This window comes from Lepisma saccharinum, unplaced genomic scaffold (genome assembly GCF_977018435.1).
Source record: "Lepisma saccharinum unplaced genomic scaffold, izLepSacc3.1 HAP1_SCAFFOLD_463, whole genome shotgun sequence".
Taxonomy (NCBI): domain Eukaryota; kingdom Metazoa; phylum Arthropoda; class Insecta; order Zygentoma; family Lepismatidae; genus Lepisma; species Lepisma saccharinum.
Window position 1 is genome coordinate 118,553 of NW_028143157.1, and position 27,935 is coordinate 146,487.

Below are 27,935 nucleotides of genomic sequence, written 5' to 3' on the forward strand. Positions count from 1 at the left end.
TGGAAGCAAAGGGAGTCAGTCCGATTTCCATATTTGAAACCGAGAGCGAGGTGCCGTTCCTTAGGTTCCAAATCAGGACGGTTGGCAACGTCAACTCTCTTGAAAGATTATTTATTGAATATTCCGAAACTTTCTTCTCTGATCTGATTGGGTCTTGTAGGCAGGCAGAAAGAAAACAGATCGTCCATCTGGTCTGTCCTTTCCGACTGGGTCAGCCAATTTCTTGGCGAACTAAACTCCTCACGGGATCGCAGCTCTCAACAAGCTTATCACGAAACAATCCTCCCAAAAAACCGACCGAACTTAACATTACGAAAAGGTACATTTATTGTTATCCATTTATTTTTCAGGGACGGCGCGAACGCAGTCCCTACTAACAAAAATTACGCGCCCGAGATATCCACGTTTGGGATATTCGCGGGGGTCAGCCCAACCGAAGTGCAATGGAAGAGCCTCACCCCGGGGGAACCGCCTTGCTGATCACGGTAGCCCCTACGCCAGGTAAGTATGCCTCAACCAGAAACCTCTCACATCCTACTCTATCCTCTCAACAAACTCCCATCGAGTGTTTCCACATATCTCAAAGTCTTTCGCAACTTGTCAGTGATAACTTATAATTGCTATGCACACTTTACACAGACAATATATCTACAAATAATATGTTTAACTTATCTTCACAAGTAAAATTTGAACGACCTTTTTAAGGGAGGAAAACAAGCTACTGCTTGTGCTGCCATCTATTGAGAAACGTTTACTTACTCCAACATTCTCCACACTACGTTCAACTTTCACATTCGAATCTTGCTGGCTGGCTGGCTTTCTCGATTTCTGTCCCCTTCAGCGTCATGTCAATCACGTGACATACGTTTTGGTTCAGGGATCACGTACAGTTCGATTATTGCATGTCCGAAACCAACCTTCTCCCATTCACGCTCGAAAATAGGATGGGTTCCACTCGTCTGGTCTTAAAGAATGGAAATTTCCTCGTCAAAAAAGGAAAGAAAGTAGACTGATGGCAACAGAAATGCTTTGGGTTTTCTTCACGCAATTTGTCGTTTATCAGGAACGTTAAGGGAGGAAATGCGAGAGGGATGTACCGTACCGAGAAGACCTGCCGCGTCTATATATATATCTATAGACTTATATGTGTCTTCAGTTGCAATTACCTGTCATCTTATCAATCACATCTCAATTTGCACTTGTCGGTCTCTTTTCGGGTTGCTTGTCCTCCAAGACAAATCTCGGGTCTTCCCGATGGCCTACTGCTACCGCTGTATTGGATTCACTCACTCCAAATGGAGCCACATTTGACTGTCTTTCGGTTCCACTCCAAACTGTACGTCCAGTCCCGATTAGCCTACCAGACAACAAATTCGACTTCAACTTTGAAAAACTTATGGACAACGAAAAAATCTTTCTTCTTGTGCCTATTACATGCAAAAATGTCAAATCAAGAACCTTCGCTACAAATAGTGCTCGGTGGGAGGGGGGACGCGAGGATGACAAAATTCTCCTATGCAATGTCTCATTTTCACCACGTCACATCTAAAAATGACACCTCCTCCACGGTTTCTTTAAACATTCTCCCAGACACAATTTTTCACTTCAAGCGCAGGTTAAAACAAAACAAAAACATAAGTTTCTATCTAAACAGCATATGTAACTCATGTATAAATGTGCCGGAACACTGCCTGCTTGCTATACTTCAAACAAGTCGCACTCTAAAGCTGTTATCGTCTATTAATCGAGGGGTCAGGGGAACGATACTCGGTCGAGACACATAATGGCTCGGATCCCACTCTAAACTGTAGGTCCGGTCCAAGTTAACCTATCTGTGCATAAAACTGGAATATTTACATCACAAACTCAAAAACACGGTTTAGCAGAAATTTTCACATAAATGTGCATCCGAATTTACTAAAAATTTTACCCATCATTTGAAGCTCCCTGTGTTCGAGTCTTGACCTAGGCATGTTGTTGTGAGCCGTACGAGTGTCCTTTCATCACGTACTTATAATTCATTCATCCTTGTCGTCGCAATTAGTAAATATGAAAGGAAAGCGACGTAAATGCAAAATACAATATTTACGTAGCATTTAGAGGAATTGTCGTTAACCACTCATTCTTATCCTGTCACTTGCGATCATTTTTAGCATAAATAAGCTAGCGTATTTGTCAAATCTCTTCGAATGTAAGGTATACATTCCTAAGTATTGCAGCACAACTTTTTAAAATGTTCACGCCTTCAACGGGCGGTGAAGGTGAAGCCAATATTAATACATAAAATGCCAAATTTGAATTTGGAATCATAAGTATTATGTATTCAACAAGCAAGAAAAACTAGTTCATTTGATTGGTTTATTTTTCTACTAAAGGATGTATTGTTGCTAGCACCGAGGCTGGCAGTACTGGAACGACGTGGTTCAGTTTCCATGACGGAATACTTTTCATTATAAATATGGTATCTCGTTAATATGTAATCTTACAAATTCTTAAAAATCAGACAACTGTTTATTCAGGGGAATTCGTGATTGGAATGGTAATTTCGAAGCAACGAAAACATCTTTGAGATCTCTGCTAATATGTAGGACGACTACCAACATCATGAAGTTTGGACGTTATGTTGGCGCTTATAACATTCTACGCCATGTCCAGAACGAATGCAGTGCACGCGAAAAGGGAACGGGAGGCTCTGGAAGCAAAGGGAGTCAGTCCGATTTCCATATTTGAAACCGAGAGCGAGGTGCCGTTCCTTAGGTTCCAAATCAGGACGGTTGGCAACGTCAACTCTCTTGAAAGATTATTTATTGAATATTCCGAAACTTTCTTCTCTGATCTGATTGGGTCTTGTAGGCAGGCAGAAAGAAAACAGATCGTCCATCTGGTCTGTCCTTTCCGACTGGGTCAGCCAATTTCTTGGCGAACTAAACTCCTCACGGGATCGCAGCTCTCAACAAGTTTATCACGAAACAATCCTCCCAAAAAACCGACCGAACTTAACATTACGAAAAGGTACATTTATTGTTATCCATTTATTTTTCAGGGACGGCGCGAACGCAGTCCCTACTAACAAAAATTACGCGCCCGAGATATCCACGTTTGGGATATTCGCGGGGGTCAGCCCAACCGAAGTGCAATGGAAGAGCCTCACCCCGGGGGAACCGCCTTGCTGATCACGGTAGCCCCTACGCCAGGTAAGTATGCCTCGACCAGAAACCTCTCACATCCTACTCTATCTTCTCAACAAACTCCCATCGAGTGTTTCCACATATCTCAAAGTCTTTTGCAACTTGTCAGTGATAACTTATAATTGCTATGCACACTTTACACAGACAATATATCTACAAATAAATATGTTTAACTTATCTTCACAAGTAAAATTTGAACGACCTTTTTAAGGGAGGAAAACAAGCTACTGCTTGTGCTGCCATCTATTGAGAAACGTTTACTTACTCCAACATTCTCCACACTACGTTCAACTTTCACATACGAATCTTGCTGGCTGGCTGGCTTTCTCGATTTCTGTCCCCTTCAGCGTCATGTCAATCACGTGACATACGTTTTGGTTCAGGGATCACGTACAGTTCGATTATTGCATGTCCGAAACCAACCTTCTCCCATTCACGCTCGAAAATAGGATGGGTTCCACTCGTCTGGTCTTAAAGAATGGAAATTTCCTCGTCAAAAAACGAAAGAAAGTAGACTGATGGCGACAGAAATGCTTTGGGTTTTCTTCACGCAATTTGTCGTTTATCAGGAAGGGAGGAAATGCGAGAGGGATGTACCGTACCGAGAAGACCTGCCGCGTCTATATATATCTATAGACTTATATGTGTCTTCAGTTGCAATTACCTGTCATCTTATCAATCACATCTCAATTTGCACTTGTCGGTCTCTTTTCGGGTTGCTTGTCCTCCAAGACAAATCTCGGGTCTTCCCGATGGCCTACTGCTACCGCTGTATTGGATTCACTCACTCCAAGTGGAGCCACATTTGACTGTCTTTCGGTTCCACTCCAAACTGTACGTCCAGTCCCGATTAGCCTACCAGACAACAAATTCGACTTCAACTTTGAAAAACTTATGGACAACGAAAAAATCTCTCTTCTTGTGCCTATTACATGCAAAAATGTCAAATCAAGAACCTTCGCTACAAATAGTGCTCGGTGGGAGGGGGGACGCGAGGATGACAAAATTCTCCTATGCAATGTCTCATTTTCACCACGTCACATCTAAAAATGACACCTCCTCCACGTTTCTTTAAACATTCTCCCAGACACAATTTTTCACTTCAAGCGCAGGTTAAAACAAAACAAAAACATAAGTTTCTATCTAAACAGCATATGTAACTCATGTATAAAGGTGCCGGAACACTGCCTGCTTGCTATGCTTCAAACAAGTCGCACTCTAAAGCTGTTATCGTCTATTAATCGAGGGGTCAGGGGAACGATACTCGGTCGAGACACATAATGGCTCGGATCCCACTCTAAACTGTAGGTCCGGTCCAAGTTAACCTATCTGTGCATAAAACTGGAATATATACATCACAAACTCAAAAACACGGTTTAGCAGAAATTTTCACATAAATGTGCATCCGAATTTACTAAAAAATTTACCCATCATTTGAAGCTCCCTGTGTTCGAGTCTTGACCTAGGCATGTTGTTGTGAGCCGTACGAGTGTCCTTTCATCACGTACTTATAATTCATTCATCCTTGTCGTCGCAATTAGTAAATATGAAAGGAAAGCGACGTAAATGCAAAATACAATATTTACGTAGCATTTAGAGGAATTGTCGTTAACCACTCATTCTTATCCTGTCACTTGCGATCATTTTTAGCATAAATAAGCTAGCGTATTTGTCAAATCTCTTCGAATGTAAGGTATACATTCCTAAGTATTGCAGCACAACTTTTTAAAATGTTCACGCCTTCAACGGGCGGTGAAGGTGAAACCAATATTAATACATAAAATGCCCAATTTGAATTTGGAAACATAAGTATTATGTATTCAACAAGCAAGAAAAACTAGTTCATTTGATTGGTTTATTTTTCTACTAAAGGATGTATTGTTGCTAGCACCGAGGCTGGCAGTACTGGAACGACGTGGTTCAGTTTCCATGACGGAATACTTTTCATTATAAATATGGTATCTCGTTAATATGTAATCTTACAAATTCTTAAAAATCAGACAACTGTTTATTCAGGGGAATTCGTGATTGGAATGGTAATTTCGAAGCAACGAAAACATCTTTGAGATCTCTGCTAATATGTAGGACGACTACCAACATCATGAAGTTTGGACGTTATGTTGGCGCTTATAACATTCTACGCCATGTCCAGAACGAATGCAGTGCACGCGAAAAGGGAACGGGAGGCTCTGGAAGCAAAGGGAGTCAGTCCGATTTCCATATTTGAAACCGAGAGCGAGGTGCCGTTCCTTAGGTTCCAAATCAGGACGGTTGGCAACGTCAACTCTCTTGAAAGATTATTTATTGAATATTCCGAAACTTTCTTCTCTGATCTGATTGGGTCTTGTAGGCAGGCAGAAAGAAAACAGATCGTCCATCTGGTCTGTCCTTTCCGACTGGGTCAGCCAATTTCTTGGCGAACTAAACTCCTCACGGGATCGCAGCTCTCAACAAGTTTATCACGAAACAATCCTCCCAAAAAACCGACCGAACTTAACATTACGAAAAGGTACATTTATTGTTATCCATTTATTTTTCAGGGACGGCGCGAACGCAGTCCCTACTAAAAAAAATTACGCGCCCGAGATATCCACGTTTGGGATATTCGCGGGGGTCAGCCCAACCGAAGTGCAATGGAAGAGCCTCACCCCGGGGGAACCGCCTTGCTGATCACGGTAGCCCCTACGCCAGGTAAGTATGCCTCGACCAGAAACCTCTCACATCCTACTCTATCTTCTCAACAAACTCCCATCGAGTGTTTCCACATATCTCAAAGTCTTTCGCAACTTGTCAGTGATAACTTATAATTGCTATGCACACTTTACACAGACAATATATCTACAAATAAATATGTTTAACTTATCTTCACAAGTAAAATTTGAACGACCTTTTTAAGGGAGGAAAACAAGCTACTCCTTGTGCTGCCATCTATTGAGAAACGTTTACTTACTCCAACATTCTCCACACTACGTTCAACTTTCACATACGAATCTTCCTGGCTGGCTGGCTTTCTCGATTTCTGTCCCCTTCAGCGTCATGTCAATCACGTGACATACGTTTTGTTTAAGGGATCACGTACAGTTCGATTATTGCATGTCCGAAACCAACCTTCTCCCATTCACGCTCGAAAATAGGATGGGTTCCACTCGTCTGGTCTTAAAGAATGGAAATTTCCTCGTCAAAAAAGGAAAGAAAGTAGACTGATGGCGACAGAAATGCTTTGGGTTTTCTTCAAGCAATTTGTCGTTTATCAGGAACGTTAAGGGAGGAAATGCGAGAGGGATGTACCGTACCGAGAAGACCTGCCGCGTCTATATATATATCTATAGACTTATATGTGTCTTCAGTTGCAATTACCTGTCATCTTATCAATCACATCTCAATTTGCACTTGTCGGTCTCTTTTCGGGTTGCTTGTCCTCCAAGACAAATCTCGGGTCTTCCCGATGGCCTACTGCTACCGCTGTATTGGATTCACTCACTCCAAGTGGAGCCACATTTGACTGTCTTTCGGTTCCACTCCAAACTGTACGTCCAGTCCCGATTAGCCTACCAGACAACAAATTCGACTTCAACTTTGAAAAACTTATGGACAACGAAAAAATCTCTCTTCTTGTGCCTATTACATGCAAAAATGTCAAATCAAGAACCTTCGCTACAAATAGTGCTCGGTGGGAGGGGGGACGCGAGGATGACAAAATTCTCCTATGCAATGTCTCATTTTCACCACGTCACATCTAAAAATGACACCTCCTCCACGGTTTCTTTAAACATTCTCCCAGACACAATTTTTCACTTCAAGCGCAGGTTAAAACAAAACAAAAACATAAGTTTCTATCTAAACAGCATATGTAACTCATGTATAAAGGTGCCGGAACACTGCCTGCTTGCTATGCTTCAAACAAGTCGCACTCTAAAGCTGTTATCGTCTATTAATCGAGGGGTCAGGGGAACGATACTCGGTCGAGACACATAATGGCTCGGATCCCACTCTAAACTGTAGGTCCGGTCCAAGTTAACCTATCTGTGCATAAAACTGGAATATTTACATCACAAACTCAAAAACACGGTTTAGCAGAAATTTTCACATAAATGTGCATCCGAATTTACTAAAAATTTTACCCATCATTTGAAGCTCCCTGTGTTCGAGTCTTGACCTAGGCATGTTGTTGTGAGCCGTACGAGTGTCCTTTCATCACGTACTTATAATTCATTCATCCTTGTCGTCGCAATTAGTAAATATGAAAGGAAAGCGACGTAAATGCAAAATACAATATTTACGTAGCATTTAGAGGAATTGTCGTTAACCACTCATTCTTATCCTGTCACTTGCGATCATTTTTAGCATAAATAAGCTAGCGTATTTGTCAAATCTCTTCGAATGTAAGGTATACATTCCTAAGTATTGCAGCACAACTTTTTAAAATGTTCACGCCTTCAACGGGCGGTGAAGGTGAAGCCAATATTAATACATAAAATGTCCAATTTGAATTTGGAAACATAAGTATTATGTATTCAACAAGCAAGAAAAACTAGTTCATTTGATTGGTTTCTTTTTCTACTAAAGGATGTATTGTTGCTAGCACCGAGGCTGGCAGTACTGCAACGACGTGGTTCAGTTTCCATGACGGAATACTTTTCATTATAAATATGGTATCTCGTTAATATGTAATCTTACAAATTCTTAAAAATCAGACAACTGTTTATTCAGGGGAATTCGTGATTGGAATGGTAATTTCGAAGCAACGAAAACATCTTTGAGATCTCTGCTAATATGTAGGACGACTACCAACATCATGAAGTTTGGACGTTATGTTGGCGCTTATAACATTCTACGCCATGTCCAGAACGAATGCAGTGCACGCGAAAAGGGAACGGGAGGCTCTGGAAGCAAAGGGAGTCAGTCCGATTTCCATATTTGAAACCGAGAGTGAGGTGCCGTTCCTTAGGTTCCAAATCAGGACGGTTGGCAACGTCAACTCTCTTGAAAGATTATTTATTGAATATTCCGAAACTTTCTTCTCTGATCTGATTGGGTCTTGTAGGCAGGCAGAAAGAAAACAGATCGTCCATCTGGTCTGTCCTTTCCGACTGGGTCAGCCAATTTCTTGGCGAACTAAACTCCTCACGGGATCGCAGCTCTCAACAAGTTTATCACGAAACAATCCTCCCAAAAAACCGACCGAACTTAACATTACGAAAAGGTACATTTATTGTTATCCATTTATTTTTCAGGGACGGCGCGAACGCAGTCCCTACTAACAAAAATTACGCGCCCGAGATATCCACGTTTGGGATATTCGCGGGGGTCAGCCCAACCGAAGTGCAATGGAAGAGCCTCACCCCGGGGGAACCGCCTTGCTGATCACGGTAGCCCCTACGCCAGGTAAGTATGCCTCGACCAGAAACCTCTCACATACTACTCTATCTTCTCAACAAACTCCCATCGAGTGTTTCCACATATCTCAAAGTCTTTCGCAACTTGTCAGTGATAACTTATAATTGCTATGCACACTTTACACAGACAATATATCTACAAATAAATATGTTTAACTTATCTTCACAAGTAAAATTTGAACGACCTTTTTAAGGGAGGAAAACAAGCTACTCCTTCTGCTGCCATCTATTGAGAAACGTTTACTTACTCCAACATTCTCCACACTACGTTCAACTTTCACATACGAATCTTGCTGGCTGGCTGGCTTTCTCGATTTCTGTCCCCTTCAACGTCATGTCAATCACGTGACATACGTTTTGGTTCACGGATCACCTACAGTTCGATTATTGCATGTCCGAAACCAACCTTCTCCCATTCACGCTCGAAAATAGGATGGGTTCCACTCGTCTGGTCTTAAAGAATGGAAATTTCCTCGTCAAAAAAGGAAAGAAAGTAGACTGATGGCGACAGAAATGCTTTGGGTTTTCTTCACGCAATTTGTCGTTTATCAGGAACGTTAAGGGAGGAAATGCGAGAGGGATGTACCGTACCGAGAAGACCCGCCGCGTCTATATATATATCTATAGACTTATATGTGTCTTCAGTTGCAATTACCTGTCATCTTATCAATCACATCTCAATTTTGCACTTGTCGGTCTCTTTTCGGGTTGCTTGTCCTCCAAGACAAATCTCGGGTCTTCCCGATGGCCTACTGCTACCGCTGTATTGGATTCACTCACTCCAAGTGGAGCCACATTTGACTGTCTTTCGGTTCCACTCCAAACTGTACGTCCAGTCCCGATTAGCCTACCAGACAACAAATTCGACTTCAACTTTGAAAAACTTATGGACAACGAAAAAATCTCTCTTCTTGTGCCTATTACATGCAAAAATGTCAAATCAAGAACCTTCGCTACAAATAGTGCTCGGTGGGAGGGGGGACGCGAGGATGACAAAATTCTCCTATGCAATGTCTCATTTTCACCACGTCACATCTAAAAATGACACCTCCTCCACGGTTTCTTTAAACATTCTCCCAGACACAATTTTTCACTTCAAGCGCAGGTTAAAAACAAAACAAAAACATAAGTTTCTATCTAAACAGCATATGTAACTCATGTACAAAGGTGCCGGAACACTGCCTGCTTGCTATGCTTCAAACAAGTCGCACTCTAAAGCTGTTATCGTCTATTAATCGAGGGGTCAGGGGAACGATACTCGGTCGAGACACATAATGGCTCGGATCCCACTCTAAACTGTAGGTCCGGTCCAAGTTAACCTATCTGTGCATAAAACTGGAATATTTACATCACAAACTCAAAAACACGGTTTAGCAGAAATTTTCACATAAATGTGCATCCGAATTTACTAAAAATTTTACCCATCATTTGAAGTTCCCTGTGTTCGAGTCTTGACCTAGGCATGTTGTTGTGAGCCGTACGAGTGTCCTTTCATCACGTACTTATAATTCATTCATCCTTGTCGTCGCAATTAGTAAATATGAAAGGAAAGCGACGTAAATGCAAAATACAATATTTACGTAGCATTTAGAGGAATTGTCGTTAACCACTCATTTTTATCCTGTCACTTGCGATCATTTTTAGCATAAATAAGCTAGCGTATTTGTCAAATCTCTTCGAATGTAAGGTATACATTCCTAAGTATTGCAGCACAACTTTTTAAAATGTTCACGCCTTCAACGGGCGGTGAAGGTGAAGCCAATATTAATACATAAAATGTCTAATTTGAATTTGGAAACATAAGTATTATGTATTCAACAAGCAAGAAAAACTAGTTCATTTGATTGGTTTATTTTTCTACTAAAGGATGTATTGTTGCTAGCACCGAGGCTGGCAGTACTGGAACGACGTGGTTCAGTTTCCATGACGGAATACTTTTCATTATAAATATGGTATCTCGTTAATATGTAATCTTACAAATTCTTAAAAATCAGACAACTGTTTATTCAGGGGAATTCGTGATTGGAATGGTAATTTCGAAGCAACGAAAACATCTTTTAGATCTCTGCTAATATGTAGGACGACTACCAACATCATGAAGTTTGGACGTTATGTTGGCGCTTATAACATTCTACGCCATGTCCAGAACGAATGCAGTGCACGCGAAAAGGGAACGGGAGGCTCTGGAAGCAAAGGGAGTCAGTCCGATTTCCATATTTGAAACCGAGAGCGAGGTGCCGTTCCTTAGGTTCCAAATCAGGACGGTTGGCAACGTCAACTCTCTTGAAAGATTATTTATTGAATATTCCGAAACTTTCTTCTCTGATCTGATTGGGTCTTGTAGGCAGGCAGAAAGAAAACAGATCGTCCATCTGGTCTGTCCTTTCCGACTGGGTCAGCCAAATTCTTGGCGAACTAAACTCCTAACGGGATCGCAGCTCTCAACAAGTTTATCACGAAACAATCCTCCCAAAAAACCGACCGAACTTAACATTACGAAAAGGTACATTTATTGTTATCCATTTATTTTTCAGGGACGGCGCGAACGCAGTCCCTACTAACAAAAATTACGCGCCCGAGATATCCACGTTTGGGCTTATTCGCGGGGGTCAGCCCAACCGAAGTGCAATGGAAGAGCCTCACCCCGGGGGAACCGCCTTGCTGATCACGGTAGCCCCTACGCCAGGTAAGTATGCCTCGACCAGAAACCTCTCACATACTACTCTATCTTCTCAACAAACTCCCATCGAGTGTTTCCACATATCTCAAAGTCTTTCGCAACTTGTCAGTGATAACTTATAATTGCTATGCACACTTTACACAGACAATATATCTACAAATAAATATGTTTAACTTATCTTCACAAGTAAAATTTGAACGACCTTTTTAAGGGAGGAAAACAAGCTACTCCTTGTGCTGCCATCTATTGAGAAACTTTACTTACTCCAACATTCTCCACACTACGTTCAACTTTCACATACGAATCTTGCTGGCTGGCTGGCTTTCTCGATTTCTGTCCCCTTCAGCGTCATGTCAATCACGTGACATACGTTTTGGTTCACGGATCACCTACAGTTCGATTATTGCATGTCCGAAACCAACCTTCTCCCATTCACGCTCGAAAATAGGATGGGTTCCACTCGTCTGGTCTTAAAGAATGGAAATTTCCTCGTCAAAAAAGGAAAGAAAGTAGACTGATGGCGACAGAAATGCTTTGGGTTTTCTTCACGCAATTTGTCGTTTATCAGGAACGTTAAGGGAGGAAATGCGAGAGGGATGTACCGTACCGAGAAGACCTGCCGCGTCTATATATATATCTATAGACTTATATGTGTCTTCAGTTGCAATTACCTGTCATCTTATCAATCACATCTCAATTTGCACTTGTCGGTCTCTTTTCGGGTTGCTTGTCCTCCAAGACAAATCTCGGGTCTTCCCGATGGCCTACTGCTACCGCTGTATTGGATTCACTCACTCCAAGTGGAGCCACATTTGACTGTCTTTCGGTTCCACTCCAAACTGTACGTCCAGTCCCGATTAGCCTACCAGACAACAAATTCGACTTCAACTTTGAAAAACTTATGGACAACGAAAAAATCTCTCTTCTTGTGCCTATTACATGCAAAAATGTCAAATCAAGAACCTTCGCTACAAATAGTGCTCGGTGGGAGGGGGACGCGAGGATGACAAAATTCTCCTATGCAATGTCTCATTTTCACCACGTCACATCTAAAAATGACACCTCCTCCACGGTTTCTTTAAACATTCTCCCAGACACAATTTTTCACTTCAAGCGCAGGTTAAAAACAAAACAAAAACATAAGTTTCTATCTAAACAGCATATGTAACTCATGTATAAAGGTGCCGGAACACTGCCTGCTTGCTATGCTTCAAACAAGTCGCACTCTAAAGCTGTTATCGTCTATTAATCGAGGGGTCAGGGGAACGATACTCGGTCGAGACACATAATGGCTCGGATTCCACTCTAAACTGTAGGTCCGGTCCAAGTTAACCTATCTGTGCATAAAACTGGAATATTTACATCACAAACTCAAAAACACGGTTTAGCAGAAATTTTCACATAAATGTGCATCCGAATTTACTAAAAATTTTACCCATCATTTGAAGCTCCCTGTGTTCGAGTCTTGACCTAGGCATGTTGTTGTGAGCCGTACGAGTGTCCTTTCATCACGTACTTATAATTCATTCATCCTTGTCGTCGCAATTAGTAAATATGAAAGGAAAGCGACGTAAATGCAAAATACAATATTTACGTAGCATTTAGAGGAATTGTCGTTAACCACTCATTCTTATCCTGTCACTTGCGATCATTTTTAGCATAAATAAGCTAGCGTATTTGTCAAATCTCTTCGAATGTAAGGTATACATTCCTAAGTATTGCAGCACAACTTTTTAAAATGTTCACGCCTTCAACGGGCGGTGAAGGTGAAGCCAATATTAATACATAAAATGTCCAATTTGAATTTGGAAACATAAGTATTATGTATTCAACAAGCAAGAAAAACTAGTTCATTTGATTGGTTTCTTTTTCTACTAAAGGATGTATTGTTGCTAGCACCGAGGCTGGCAGTACTGGAACGACGTGGTTCAGTTTCCATGACGGAATACTTTTCATTATAAATATGGTATCTCGTTAATATGTAATCTTAGTAGTGTATATTGGCCGGTTCTACGCAATACTTAGTAGGTATGCCTTTTTTTTATCAATCGAATATAAGTTTTTGACATATTTTGACAATTTTTTGTCGATGTTTTAGCGTTTAGCGATGTTTTAGTACAAATTTTCACTATACTCATTTTTTTTCCACTCATACTTGGTAGGTATATTATGATCTTACGTGATACAACTTAACCTATCCTTTTTTTTTACGATTATTTAATTTTTTTTACGATCCTAAGTGATATAACTTAACCTATTATTTTTTTTATTTATGCACTGTTTGAACGTCATCATTTGAGGATCATATTTTGTAGGTATTTTTTTTTTATCAATTGAATATAAGTTTTTGACATATTTTGACAATTTTTTGTCGATGTTTTAGCGTTTAGCGATGTTTTAGTACAAATTTTCACTGCACTCATTTTTTCCATTTATACTTGGTAGGTATATCACGATCTTACGTGATACAACTTAACCTATTTTTTTTTACGATTTTTTAATTTTTTTTACGATCCTAAGTGATATAACTTAACCTATCATTTTTTTATTTACGCACCGAACTAACCTACAAGGGGGACTCTGTTTGTTTTAATATTTCAGTATTATAAGGTTTTCACAAATTTTATATAACCTAAAATGTGTTGGATGTTGATTTTTAGTATGTGGCAATTTTTTATGAATTTTAAAACTGTTCCGTCACCCTCTCGTTCTTCACGTCGTTAACGAAGGACTTCTCTGCAATCAGGATGACGCTGCATAGAGTATCGGCAGGCAGCGCGTCGTGGAACTCGCAGACGACCTTGATGTTGGTGCGATCGTTGACCACCACCTGCCTTCTCTTAGATGTGTTGATGACGGTCATGGGTCTCCGTGCTTTGAATTCGCTGGGCGTGTAATACATGTCCACGCTTCCCTCGGTCACGCGTTTGTAAGCCGTGTAAGCTTCGTAAAGTTTGAGGTAATCGTTGTTGGTCACGTCGAGGTTGTAATTCTCGCGCGGGAACACTTCGTTCCTACCGTTCTTCAGATAAACGTTCTTGATCTTGCAGTCGTCGAATCTGCAAACAGATTTTTCCTAAGTCTTACCGTTTCCAAGATAACCCCACTTCCGGTTGCCATTTTGGATTTCCGAGCATAGGTTCTATTTATATTTTACTTATATATAGGCGTACGTAATGAATCCCCAAACAGATTTTTCGCAAGTCTTACTGTTTCCAAGATAACCCCACTTCCGGTCGCCATTTTGGATTTCCGAACATAGGTTCTATTCATATTTTTTCTCACATAAAGGCGTACGTGATGAATCCGAAAACAGATTTTTCCTAAGTCTTACCGTTTTCAAGATAACCCCACTTCCGGTCGCCATTTTGGATTTCCGAGCATAGGTTCTATTCATATTTTACTTATATATAGGCGTACGTAATAAATCCGAAAACAGATTTTTGCTAAGTCTTACCGTTTCCAAGATAACCCCACTTCCGGTCGCCATTTTGGATTTCCGAACATAGGTTCTATTCATATTTTTTCTCACGTATAAGTGTACATGATAAATCCCCAAACAGATTTTTCGCAAGTCTTACTGTTTCCAAGATAACCCCACTTCCGGTCCCCATTTTGGATTTCCGAACATAGGTTCTATTCATATTTTTTCTCACATATAGGCGTACGTGATGAATCCGAAAACAGATTTTTCCTAAGTCTTACCGTTTTCAAGATAACCCCACTTCCGGTCGCCATTTTGGATTTCCGAGCATAAGTTCTATTCATATTTTACTTATATATAGGCGTACGTAATAAATCCGAAAACAGATTTTTCCTAAGTCTTACCGTTTCCAAGATAACCCCACTTCCGGTCGCCATTTTGGATTTCCGAGCATAGGTTCTATTCATATTTTACTCACGTATAGGTGTACATAATGAATCCGAAAATAGATTTTTCCTAAGTCTTACCGTTTTCAAGATAACCCCACTTCCGGTCGCCATTTTGGATTTCCGAACATAGATTCTATTCATACTTTTTCTCACGTATAGGTGTACATGATGAATCAGCAAACATATTTTTCCCAAGTCATGAGTTGGAGGGTTCTATGACCCTGTTTGTCAAAAATTTGAGATATTTGCAATTTAAGATTTTTAACGCTGGACTTGGAAAATTTTCGATTGATGAAAAATTGGTTCCATGACGATCTATGCCAATTTTGGTATGGGAGGACAGAGGACACCGAGACTCGACCGACACACTAAACCCAAGGTTAGGCTAGGTTAGGTTAGGTTAGGTTAGGTTAGGCTAGGTTAGGTTAGGTTAGGCTAGGCTAGGTTAGGTTAGGTTAGGCTAAGTTAGGTTAGGCTAGGTTAGGTTAGGTTAGGTAAGGTTAGGTTAGGCTAGGTTAGGTTAGGTTAGGCTAGGTTAGGTTAGGTTAGGTTAGGTTAGGCTAGGTTAGGTTAGGTTAGGTTAGGCTAGGTTAGGTTAGGTTAGGCGTTCAAAAGTTACGAGTGATCAAAGTTTTGGGAGGGGGTGGGCTAACTTCTTACCCCTTGACCCCAGGACCTCCAAAACTTGGTATACGTATTCTACATATCCAAAATCGACAGGGGGGTAGCTTCGCTACCGGGATGGAGGTGTTTTTCGATATATTTTTTCGATAACGTTTACCATTTTCGAGATATTTGCAATTTAAGATTTTTTTTAACGCTGTGGACTTGGAAAATTTTCGATTGATGAAAAAAAAATAGTTCCATGACGACCTGGTATGAGAGGAGAGACGACACCGAGACTCGATGAACTAAGTGGTGCTTTGTTTGTGTGTGCAATGCTTTTTGCACTTGGTTATCATCACCTAACATCTTATTAATTGTTTTTTAAAATTAATTACAACTGAAAACTAATAATTAATATTATCTAAAGTTACTAATTAATATTATACAAGTAATTGATATATTTTTTTTGTTCTTGTTGCTAGTGTTGGGTAATTATAGTTGTTGCAAAATATAGCTCTCGCGTATGACAGTTTCTGAGTTTTGTTGGGTATATATAGACGAATCGAAATTTTACTTGTTATGTTAAATTGTATGTTAGGGTACATGGTAGGAGAAATCATTGTATATTAGAGCGCTCTTTTAATGATTTGCCTATAACTGCATACAGGCAGCCGTAAATTTAGCATAAAATATCCTGATCCTGTTTCTTCTAGCATGTGCGACGTTTGTTGTGGTGGGATCATTGGGGGAAATGTGATTCTCCCAATATGTCATCTGACTTACTAGCATATGCGATACGAAGAACAGGTGTGTATGTGGCTTACTAGGATTAGGCTCATGGTAATGAGGTCCTAGTAGCTGAAACGTTGTCGGGGTATTTTGCAATTTTTTTTCAAATATGAACACGTTAAACTGGACCGTCTCGGATTTTGAGTTTTGTATTCGCCCCGAGAAAATTCTATATAAAATAACATACCTGAAAATTATATTCACAGTAGATTCATTTTTTTGAGTTTTGTAATTACCCCAAGAAATTCTATATAAAATAACATACCTGAAAATTGTATTCACAGTAGATTGAATTCTTGAGTTTTTGTATTCGCACACAAGAAATTCTATATAAATAACATACCTGAAATTCTATTTACAGTAGATTGAATTTTTGAGTTTTGTAATCACTCCAAGAAATTCTATATAAAATAACATACCTGAAAATTGTGTCGCTATATACTAGACTTTTTGATTTCTGTGATTTTGGAGAAAGCAATGGCATCCACCACCAGTTTCAATCGTAAAAATGATAAAACTGAATGTGTTACTTGTGGGAAGCTAATCTCAAGGAACAATTTATCGGTACACAGGGCAAGATGTAGCGAAACAGGTTCGAGAATTAATCGTTCGTTACCTTCTAAGCCCTGTGCTCGATGCGGAAAAATGATCAGCATTGCAAATTTAAGTAAACATCTCAAAATTTGCAAACCATCGACCGAACAAGGAACATCGAAAAGGAAAATCGATAATTCAGAAACGGAAGCTTCCACTTCCAAGCAAATTAAATTATCTAATGAACGCAAACCAATTAGATCTGCATTTAACGACCAACTCCAGGATTTCTCAATTAAGTCAGAACCAGGTCGTGACATCCTTAGTTTCTTGGATGAAACGAAAACATCTGTACTAAATATTTTAAAAGATAAACTTGAAAACAACTCTATAAAAGTATACGTTGTTCTGTTTTCTGAATACGAGAAAGTTGATGGCACAACGAGTATTTTTTATCATCGTACAAAAAACCAGACTTTTTATTTGGCGGATGTCGAAAATTTGGACAACTTTTATTATAAAGTTTCCAACGAGCTGGTTAAGAAACATGACGATTTCGAGGCTAAAGGGTCGGGATGGTCTCTGTGTGGAAGTCCTCACACGTTAACTGTTTACGTGAACCAATTCTCGCCTCTTCGCGCTTCCAGCTACGTTCCTCTTCCACCGAACATTCAACACAAGAGGGCTGTGTTAAATATACAGAACAGTGATAAAAAGTGTTTCCTTTGGTGTATATTGGCTGCACTGCATCCTGTTCATTGGTCAAATCATCCAGAACAGGTTTCTAATTACAAACAATACGAGACCGACTTTCAAAGTGTAATGTCTGACATTGAATACCCGGTGACATTGTCGGATATAACAAAGTTCGAAAATCGTGCAGGAAAACGCATCGCTATTAATGTATATTCCTTCACGTCAGATAAATATCTCGTGCATCCCGTCAGGATAAGCGATATCGACGATGACGATGCCTGTGTAATAAATCTCCTTCTCATTTCCAACGAGGATGTCTATCATTACACGCTAATTCGTTCAATGTCTCGATTACTAGGAAGCCAAACAACCAAGCATGAACATTGCATCGAAGTTTGTCCGAGATGTCTAACCATGTTCGACGATCGAAAACAACTCGATTATCAAAATTACACCGGACGTCAAATTGCTATCGATAAACTTGTCGAACATAAAATTTATTGCGGCAACAACAGACCGGCTAGAATGTTGATGCCCGAAACGAACGAAGTCGAAGAATTCAAAATGCACAAGGCATTGTTGGAACATCCCGCAATCATCGTCGCAGATTTCGAGTCTTTCCTGAAACCACTCTCCTACTGCGAACCGGATCCTGAAATTTCCTCCACAACGCCGTACCATCTTCATCAACCTAATAGTTTCGGCTATGTTGTTGTGCGACGTGATAAAATAAATGAAGCATATATATACCGCGGACCAAATGTAATCGAACACTTCCTGGAAAAAATGGTGGAGGAGGTTGAGGTAATTGGTAGCGTACTGCTTACATCAAAACCGATGGCACCTTTAACTGAAAATGAACTTCAAAATTACAATTCCACTGAGGTGTGTCCGGTATGTGATCAAAGTTTCACTGATGAGAACAAAAAAATATTCCACCACGATCATTTCAGCGGAAACTACATAGGTGGAATTTGCAACACGTGCAATCTTAAAATCCAGAAACCTAAATTCATCCCCATATTCTTTCACAACGGAAGCGGATATGATTTTCACCACCTGGTGAGACATCTTGGCTACGATCCGAAACGTATAGGTGTCTTGGCCGAGAATGAAGAACGCTACATTAGTCTCAGCAAGCAAGTGTCGATTCCGGGAACGAAAAATACAATCGAGATGCGCTTCCTGGATTCGTATAGATTTCTCTCTGCAAGTCTGGATGCTTTAGCGAACAAACTCACCGACGATCAATTTAAAATAACTAGAGCTAGTTTTCCCAACGTAGACATAGAACTCGTTAGACGTAAAGGGGTTTATCCTTACGAATATGTTAGTGATGGTTCTAAATTTAACGACGACGCTCTTCCACTTCCAAGAGAATTTTACAGCAGACTCAGAGAGAAAGGAATCACGGACGAAGAATACCAACACGCGCAACTCGTGTGGGAGAAATTAGAATGTAGGACACTCGGAGACTACCACGACGCATACTTAAAATTAGACGTGACGATACTCGCCGATGTTTTTCAAGCGTTCAGGAAAACGGCAACGAATATTTACAAATTAGATCCGGCGTATTTCTACAGTCTACCGGGATTAGCGTGGTCGGCAATGTTATTCCAGACAAAGGTCAAGCTGGAACTGATATCGGACGTTGACATGTTGCTATTTATCGAAAGAGGGATACGAGGTGGAATGGTGCAATGCGTACAGAGACGTGCAAAAGCTAATAACGTACACATGAAAGAAGATTACGATTCAAATCGAGCATCGAATTACATCTTCTACGCCGACGTTAATAATCTCTACGGACATGCCATGGTTCAAAAACTTCCTTACGGGGGATTCGAATGGTTAGATCCCACTTCGATAGATATTATTCATTTCGACGATAGCGAGTGTGGTTTCCTCGCAGAGGTAGATCTCCAATTCTCCGACCACCTGCACGACACGTTTTCGGATTTGCCTCCGACTCCCGAAATCAAATGTCCACCCGACTCGGTTCAAGACAAGCTTTTGTTAACATTGGACCCTAAACAGAGATACGTCGTCCACTACAAGAATCTCCGGTTTTTGATTGGGAAGGGTGTTCAGATAGTAAATGTTAGAAGAATACTAAAGTTTAAACATTCCACGTGGTTAAGACCTTACATAGAAACTAACACACAACATAGAACAGCTGCCACTTCCGATTTAGACAAGGACTTCTTTAAATTAATGAACAATGCGGTGTACGGAAAAACCATGGAGAATGTTAGAAAGCACGTAGACGTGAAATTAATTTCCGATAAGAATAAATGTCGGAAGTGGATAGCCGATCCTAGATTCAAGTCGAGAAAAATTTACAACGAGAATTTAGCACTTTTCAATCTAGATATAAAATTGATGAAATTCAGAAAACCAATTTACGTTGGCGCAACAGTTCTCGACTTGTCGAAACTTTACATGTTCGAATTTCATTATGACGTGATGAAACCCTTCTACAATGAAAAAATATCACTTTTGTACACGGACACCTACAGCTTCATTTACAGCATACAAACACCTAACCTATACGAAGACATAAAAAATCCTTCCATGCTTGAGTATTTCGATACTTCTGCGTATCCTCAACCCAACAGATTTGGAATTCCATCCCGTAACAAAAAAGTCCTAGGTAAACTGAAAGATGAATGTAACGGTGATATTATTGTCGAGTTCGCGGGTTTGCGTTCGAAGATGTATGCCATGAGAACAGAGAGTAGCGTCACGAAGAAAGCAAAAGGTGTGGGCAAAAATACGGTGGAGAACAAACTCATCTTCCACGATTACATCAATTGCCTTTACTCACAATCGACGATACTAAGCATAGAACAAAGAATCCAAAGTGTAGACCACGTGATTACAACAAACAAAGTTAGGAAAGTAGCATTAGATCCGCATGACGATAAAAGATGTATTTTGTCTTGTGGAATCCACACGTTGCCTTGGGGACACTATCGTTTAGAAATTAGTAAAAATTGTAGGCAATGCAAATGAAAGAAAAAAATAAACTTAAATAACTATAACTGAAATAAAAAAACTTTGACTGTCTCAAATTATCACATACACAATAAATAACTAGCAAGAACAATGAATCTCTTTGCTTTCGGAAAGCAAACAATGGAGACTGTACACCGCACGGCAGATCATGAATTTCTACCTTCCATGTTATCTAAACTCAACGGTCTGTTGATCAATCAATTTTCGGAACGCTGTTCTTCTTGCTGGAACAATGACGATTTCGGATTCGCGACGATCGACGTGACGTGGAAACCCAAGGACGGAAAATACAGAAACAAAATCAACGACTTTCTAAACGTTGCAACGTTGTGAGAATAAATAACCAGCATGCCTATGAATTTGTTCGGTTTCAAAAAACAGATCATTATGGAAACCATACCAGATCATGAAGTCTTACCTTCCGTGTTACCTAAACTCAACGGTCTGTTGATTATTCACCTCAACAGCATTTGGACGAAACTGAATGACGATGTGGGCAAGATGTTTTATGTTTTTAATAACAATTTACATTTCTACGAAATTCCGATCGACGGGAAACTTCAAATCACCGTGAATCCGGAAAACGCAGGCGAAATCAAAATTTCTACCGGCAAGAACATTTTTCGAATCAAGCACGACAAGATGCTTTCTAACATTACGTACGATGTGTCTGCAGGAGATTATTTTTACATAGAACTCCTCGGAGATTACGACAAACTTATTCCTCTCTTCGTAGAATTACGAATCGTCTATCCTATTATAAATAACCGTTAACCAAAAATGCCTAACGACATTTTCGGCAACACCAAGCGTGTAGACCACGCAGAAGAGATTCTCATGTTGGACATTCGAGTTAAGAAGTTAAGGACCGATTTGATCGCTTTGCAGGAGACCTTAAACAAAAGTTTAGAGTCGGAAATCGCTACGCTCCAAACGCAATGTCTCGACCCCATTCTGAAAATCGATTCCGAACTGAAGGCGCTGATAAAAAATTATGTCGATGTACCTTCTTACGACAACGTTCAAAATATACAGTTGAGCGTGGATTCGCTTCAAAATGATTTGGCCAAATTACAGCAATTTCAATCGAAAAATGAAGATTTGGAAAAATTGAAACTCGAAATCGAAGAACGAACTTCCGCAATAGAAAAAAATTTCTCTGAACTTCAAACCGTCGTGAACGATATTGATGTAGAACGCTTACATGTCGTCGTTTCCAAATTACAAGAAGAATTCACCAGCACGTTGGAAGAAATTAAATCCAAGTTACAGACTTTGGAAGATACAATGACAAACCTACCATCGTCGGACGAACTGCAGGTCATCGGTAAAAGCGTCGCGAACATAAAAATTCAATTGGAGGCCTATCGAGATTTCGAACACATTCAAACCACCATCGCTACGCTTCAGGCGTCCTTGGAATTGATCAACGAAGAAATTAAAAATATTCACGCTGAAGCGAGAGCGTTGACGAGCATTCAAGACACGTTGAGCACGGTTCAGCAGAAGATCGAATATTTAGAAAATTTGAACGTCGAAACGAATCTCGCTCATTTTCATCACGTACTCGACAACATACAGGGTGACTTGGAATCGTTACGGACGAGCGTGCCTTCGAGCGAAGATTTGGAAAAATTGAAAACGGCGGTGACGGCACTATCCGATTCGAGCGACATCAAAAGTTCATTGAGCGATCTCGAGAGTAGGGTGGCCAATCTCCCCACCTCCAAAGAATTGCACGCTTTGAAAAGAAACATATCTCGAATGCTGAAACGACTAGAAACGGAAACGGCGAACGTGGAACAGATTCGAGACGAAATTAGTTCGCTGGTGTCGACGCTGCCCACTTCGCAGAGCGTCGCCGACCTTCACACGCAGTTTACAGAGATGCGAAGGATCGTGAACGATCTTACCGAGAAGAGCTCGAAATTGAATCAAGTCGAGAACCTTCAGAATATTGTCGTCAACATCAGAGATCAAGTTGGAGTGCTGGAATCCACGCAGGAATCGACGCTGGCTTCTTTCGGTGCCAAGTTGCAAGAACTCAACGAAAACTACAAGCAGTTGAACGTGGAAGTGAAAATCAAACCGTCGTTTTCTGCTGTAACAGATACCATAGTCGAGCATTTGCTGCCCATCGAAAATAAACTCGGACAAGTTCACAGTAATCTGCTCGGCGTCGACACTAAATTCGCTAAACTGCATTCTCTGAAAGCCATCGAAATCAACAGCGTACCCAATCAACAGAGAATCTCCACGTTCGTCGAAGGTAACAAACTGTACATGTTACATCCTTATCATCCGTACTACAAGTTTCTCCTCGATGGCACGATTCAGATAAACGAATTTTCGTACTGGTCTCACGGTAGAAAAGCTAGCGTTCCTACCATGACTTTGATATCGAATCGTGGTGTCCAGAAAGCAGGAAACATTCCTCTGGCACGTTGGAACGAAACGCGCAACATATATGAAATACACGAAGACGAAGATCTTACCGTTTTCGACGTGAGTGCCGGCGATAAGCTGATCATTCAAAACACGAGCGAAGTGCCACCCTCTTTGAATCCCATCACGCTTGTGCTTCTCTTGAAACGTAATCTCTAAAAAAATGTCTAGGCAAGCCATCGTCGAAGAATTGCATAAACCTGCACGCCGTAACTACGAACGTTTGGCTGTGGTAACCAAGGGCATCGACGACCTCTGGCAAAGTGACCTCGTGGAGATGAGTAGCGGCAATTTGAAAAACGTACATAAATTGAACAAGGGTAACAAGTACCTCCTCACCGTCATAGACACGTTTTCGAAATTCGCATGGGCTCTACCTTTGAAGGCGAAAACGGGAACATGCGTCACGGAAGCATTCAAATTAATTTTTCGCGAAAGCGGTGGCAGACGACCACGGTTTCTGCAAACAGACAACGGTAAAGAATTTTACAACGCCGTATTCCAAAAGTTTATTCAAAAACACAAGATTCGACATTATTCGACTTTCAGTCACATCAAAGCCAGCATCGTGGAAAGATTCAATCGAACCTTGAAAACACACATGTGGAAACGATTCACGCTTCGGGGAAATTACAAATGGGTCGACATCCTGCCGGAACTCGTCGACACCTATAATGATACGGTACACAGAACGATAGGCATGAAGCCAGCCGACGTTACCAAGTCCGACGAGCAGCGTTTAATTTCTACCGTTTACTGTCCAAAGTACACACCCACGACAAAAAAAGCTAAATACAAAATTGGAGACCAGGTGAGGATCAGCAAATTCAAACGCACCTTCGAGAAGGGATTCACAAAAAATTGGAGCACGGAACTTTTTACGGTGGTTCGAGTTTTACCCGGAAACCGACACACGTATATAATAAAAGATAGTAGCGGTGAGATTTTGAAAGGAAGATTTTACGAAGAGGAACTCTCTAAAACGAAACACCCCGACACGTACCTCATCGAGAAAGTATTGCGTAGGAAAGGTGACAAACTGTTTGTCAAATGGCTGGGACTTCCGGAAAAGAGTTGGATCGACGCGGACGAAGTGATCTTGTGAGTACGTGGAACGTGGTGAAGCGTCTACCGGATCCGGAAAGTCAAACGAGAAAAAAAAAAAAAGAACGGCAAGTTGCTTCCCGACAGCATCCGCTGTCTGATCGTAGGTCCTTCGGGGTGTGGGAAAACGACACTGCTCGTGGACAATTTTCTCCTCGCACCGAATTGGTTAGATTGGAAGAACAGGCACCTACCTGTACGTGTTCTCGAAAAGTTTGGAGCAATCCAAATACCAGCAACTGATGAAACTGTACGATGGTCTGGACATTGCAACGTTTGCTTCGGAAATAAAACCACTCGACGATTGTCGTGAAAATTCAGTCGTCGTGTTCGACGACGCCATCCTGGAAAATCAAAATGAAATTCGCAACTTTTTCACGCAAGGTCGTCACAAAGGAATGGATTGTTTTTACCTAGCTCAAACGTTTTCCAAAATTCCAAAACAGTTAGTGCGCGACAACGCTAATTTCATATGTTTGTTTCGTCAAGATCACACCAACCTCAAGCACGCGTACGATGACTACGTAGGCGGAGACATGAACTACAATCAATTTTCGGAAGGCTGCTGTTCTACTTGCTGAAACGGTGACGATTTCGGATTCGCTACGATCGACATGACGAGGAAACCCAACGACGGAAAATACAGAAACAAAATCAACGACTTTCTAAACGTTGCAACGTTGTGAGAAACGACGTGTATAAATAACGTCATGACGAAACGAAAAATCGAAGACGAAAATCTCAAGCTTCGCGATTACCTCGCGAAACGCTTCAAAGGTTGGAAATCCGAGAATCGCGGATTCTACGAAGAGAAGAAACGTCAGGATCAACCTGTGATCGATGCCATCAGCGGTCTAGGTAAAGAAATTAAAAGTGTCACGGAACAAAATAAAAATTTGATAAATGAACTCGTACCGCTCGCAGCTAAAAGTTACGCCGTACCCACGCCCATTTCGAGCATTCCTTCGACGCCGTTCGAACTGAAGGATGCACCGGCACGACGTCGAGCCATAGGCAGCACGCCGTCTTCAGATAAAATCGAGTTGGGACCTTTGGCACGAGACTACCTGAGCACGGGGAAATTCGACAAGGATGAAGTGTTCGGATTGTATCCCAGCATGGAAACCAGCGAAGGCGGCGGTGTGGTGTGGAAGATTGGGAAATCGAAGGTGACCTTCGAAGGCAACGACATTAAAGTCAATTTAGGCGACAAGGATAGTTGGAACAGGTATCCGGGTACGGTGGGACTGTGGGAACTCGTTGCCAAAAAGCAGCCGAAAGATTACACCGACGAAGATTACCAAAGTTACAAGGAAATTCTGATCATGACGGATGCCTTGTACCAGAACAACGACGCCTCGCAGAATAGGGTGAAATCGAGCAGCGGCGAGAAGTACAGGAATCTCATCAAACCGATTTGGAACCAGGTCAAAACAGGCAGCGGCGTCAAACGCTACAACACATTACCCAAAGAATTCGTTTGGGTGGACGACGTTAGGAAACTCGTGGACCGATTGTTGGTGATAGCCGGCGAAGAGAATGCAGGCAATCGTAATTTCTACAACGAGAAGGTTGGCATCGTGGACATGATCAGCACGAAACTTTCCAACTTCATCGTGAACGACGACAAGGGCATAGGTTACCTGATCAAAATCATCAACACGCTGCCTCCGAAATTTTGGAACGTGGCCGAAGGAAAGGGACTCGTGAACGACATCATCAACAAGTTACCTTTCGAGATGCATCTACCTGGCTACCAGTACTGCGGACCGGGTACCAAACTCGAGAAAAGATTGGAGAGAGGAGACAAGGGTGTGAATCCGTTGGACGCCGCATGCAAAGATCACGACATCGCCTACAACACCACGCAGTCGGATCTGGACGCACGTCACGAAGCAGACAAAAAATTGGAACATGCAGCTTTCGAAAGGTTCGTGAGCAGAGACGCATCGCTGGGTGAACGGGTCGCCGCACTGGGTACCACCATCGCCATGAACACGAAACAAAAATTGGGGTGGGGTATATAAATAACATACCGTAAAAAAACTTGATATATAAATAACACACATCGTAAAAAAATAATCTTCGGTATATATAAATAACACACATCGTGAAAAAAAAAAGCAATTAAATTTCTCTCTAACACTCTGACAACTGAAAAAATGAGCGATCTCCAAGCATTAAAACAAATGCTAAATTTGTCAGTCGAGTATGTAAAAATTCAGGAATTGGAAGTCGACAAACCTTACACGATAACTTCCGGTTCAATCGTTTCTACCCAGTATGGTCCCAAGGTACGCCTGTTGCTCAACGCACAATACAGTCTATTTTTACGAGATCGATACGCTAACATGTTATCCGACGAGAAGCTATCTATTTTAATCGAGAACAAAACTCGAATCGTGTACAAGGGGACAAAGGAACTTCTTGGCAAGAAAACGAAGCATGTAATAGAATTTGTGTAACGACTGCGAGGCCTTGAAAATATATAAATAACATACCGTAAAAAAACTACACAAGAAAAAATCTCAGAATATATATATAAATAACATACCGTGAAAATAACACATAGAGCATCAACATGAAGCCCAAGGGTGTCGTGTACCAGATACCATATTCGAATCTTAAAAATCTAGGTGCCCTCGATGGGTTACTTACCAAGAAACAACGTGAGAAGAAACGTTCTTGCTTGTCGAAAGGACACGGAATGAAATTACTGCTCAGCACACCTCAATTGAAAAGATTGCAGCGTTCGCGGAAACAGCAAAAAATCGGAGGTTTCATATTCAGCATCCCGGCCATCCTGGCAGCATTGGGGGCCGTTGGAAGTTTGGCTGGCGGAAGTGCCGCCATCGCGAAAACCGTCATCGACTCGAAGAAGAACAAGGCCGAGTTGGAAGAACAGAAACGTCACAACCTGGCCATGGAGAAGAAAGGAGAAAAAGGCGTGATGAGAAAGTTTAAAAAAAAGAAACAGAAGCACTCACCAACCGAGACATTGAATCTCTGATCGAACCGTTACAAATCAAACACTTCAGAGGAGTTTTCATGTCCGACTCGTTACCTTCAAGCGTTAAAAGAAGAGAATGCGGAGTAGTCAACTTGGACAATCAAAAAAATCCAGGCACGCATTGGATATGTTACCACAAAAATGATGATAAAGCATTCGTTTTCGATTCTTTCGGAGGTGTTCCACCTACAAATTTAATTTATTATCTGAAAACGAACAAAACCTCTATATACTACAACGACGAACGCATTCAAAATTTCGGAGACGTGAACTGCGGCCATGTCTGCCTTTCCGTACTCACGTTTCTCTCTAAAATAAATAACCCTACGATCGAGGATTTCCAGAAAGCATTGTGGAACCTCAAACAGCATCACTAGGATGGGCGTGTTCCATCTCACGAGCGAATCTTCAATCTTGAAACTCACGCTGCACGACGACATCGTCTATCCTAAATCCGTGGCTCTGCGTGCATTCTACAGCATGTACCTCATACCTAACGTCACGCAGCACAACAACAAAATTAGCGTCGGAAGCGAACACATCGTCGTCACGCCAGGACAATACAATCTTTCCACTTTGCAAGCTCAATTACC

At 41.2% G+C, this 27,935-nt stretch overlaps 5 non-coding genes across 5 annotated transcripts; all 5 read right to left on the bottom strand.

Annotated features, from left to right (window-relative positions):
- Positions 1-346: 346 nt before the first annotated feature.
- Positions 347-509, bottom strand: LOC145982897 (U1 spliceosomal RNA). The gene has a single exon (XR_014441176.1). It is a non-coding gene; the product is annotated as a U1 spliceosomal RNA (small nuclear RNA).
- Positions 510-3,039: 2,530 nt separating this feature from the next.
- On the bottom strand, positions 3,040-3,202 carry LOC145982898 (U1 spliceosomal RNA). The gene has a single exon (XR_014441177.1). It is a non-coding gene; the product is annotated as a U1 spliceosomal RNA (small nuclear RNA).
- A 2,522-nt stretch (positions 3,203-5,724) lies between these two features.
- On the bottom strand, positions 5,725-5,887 carry LOC145982918 (U1 spliceosomal RNA). Its single transcript, XR_014441197.1, has one exon. It is a non-coding gene; the product is annotated as a U1 spliceosomal RNA (small nuclear RNA).
- Positions 5,888-8,418: 2,531 nt separating this feature from the next.
- LOC145982899 (U1 spliceosomal RNA) lies at positions 8,419-8,581 on the bottom strand. The gene has a single exon (XR_014441178.1). It is a non-coding gene; the product is annotated as a U1 spliceosomal RNA (small nuclear RNA).
- A 2,533-nt stretch (positions 8,582-11,114) lies between these two features.
- LOC145982926 (U1 spliceosomal RNA) lies at positions 11,115-11,278 on the bottom strand. Its single transcript, XR_014441205.1, has one exon. It is a non-coding gene; the product is annotated as a U1 spliceosomal RNA (small nuclear RNA).
- Between the last annotated feature and the right edge of the window lie 16,657 nt (positions 11,279-27,935).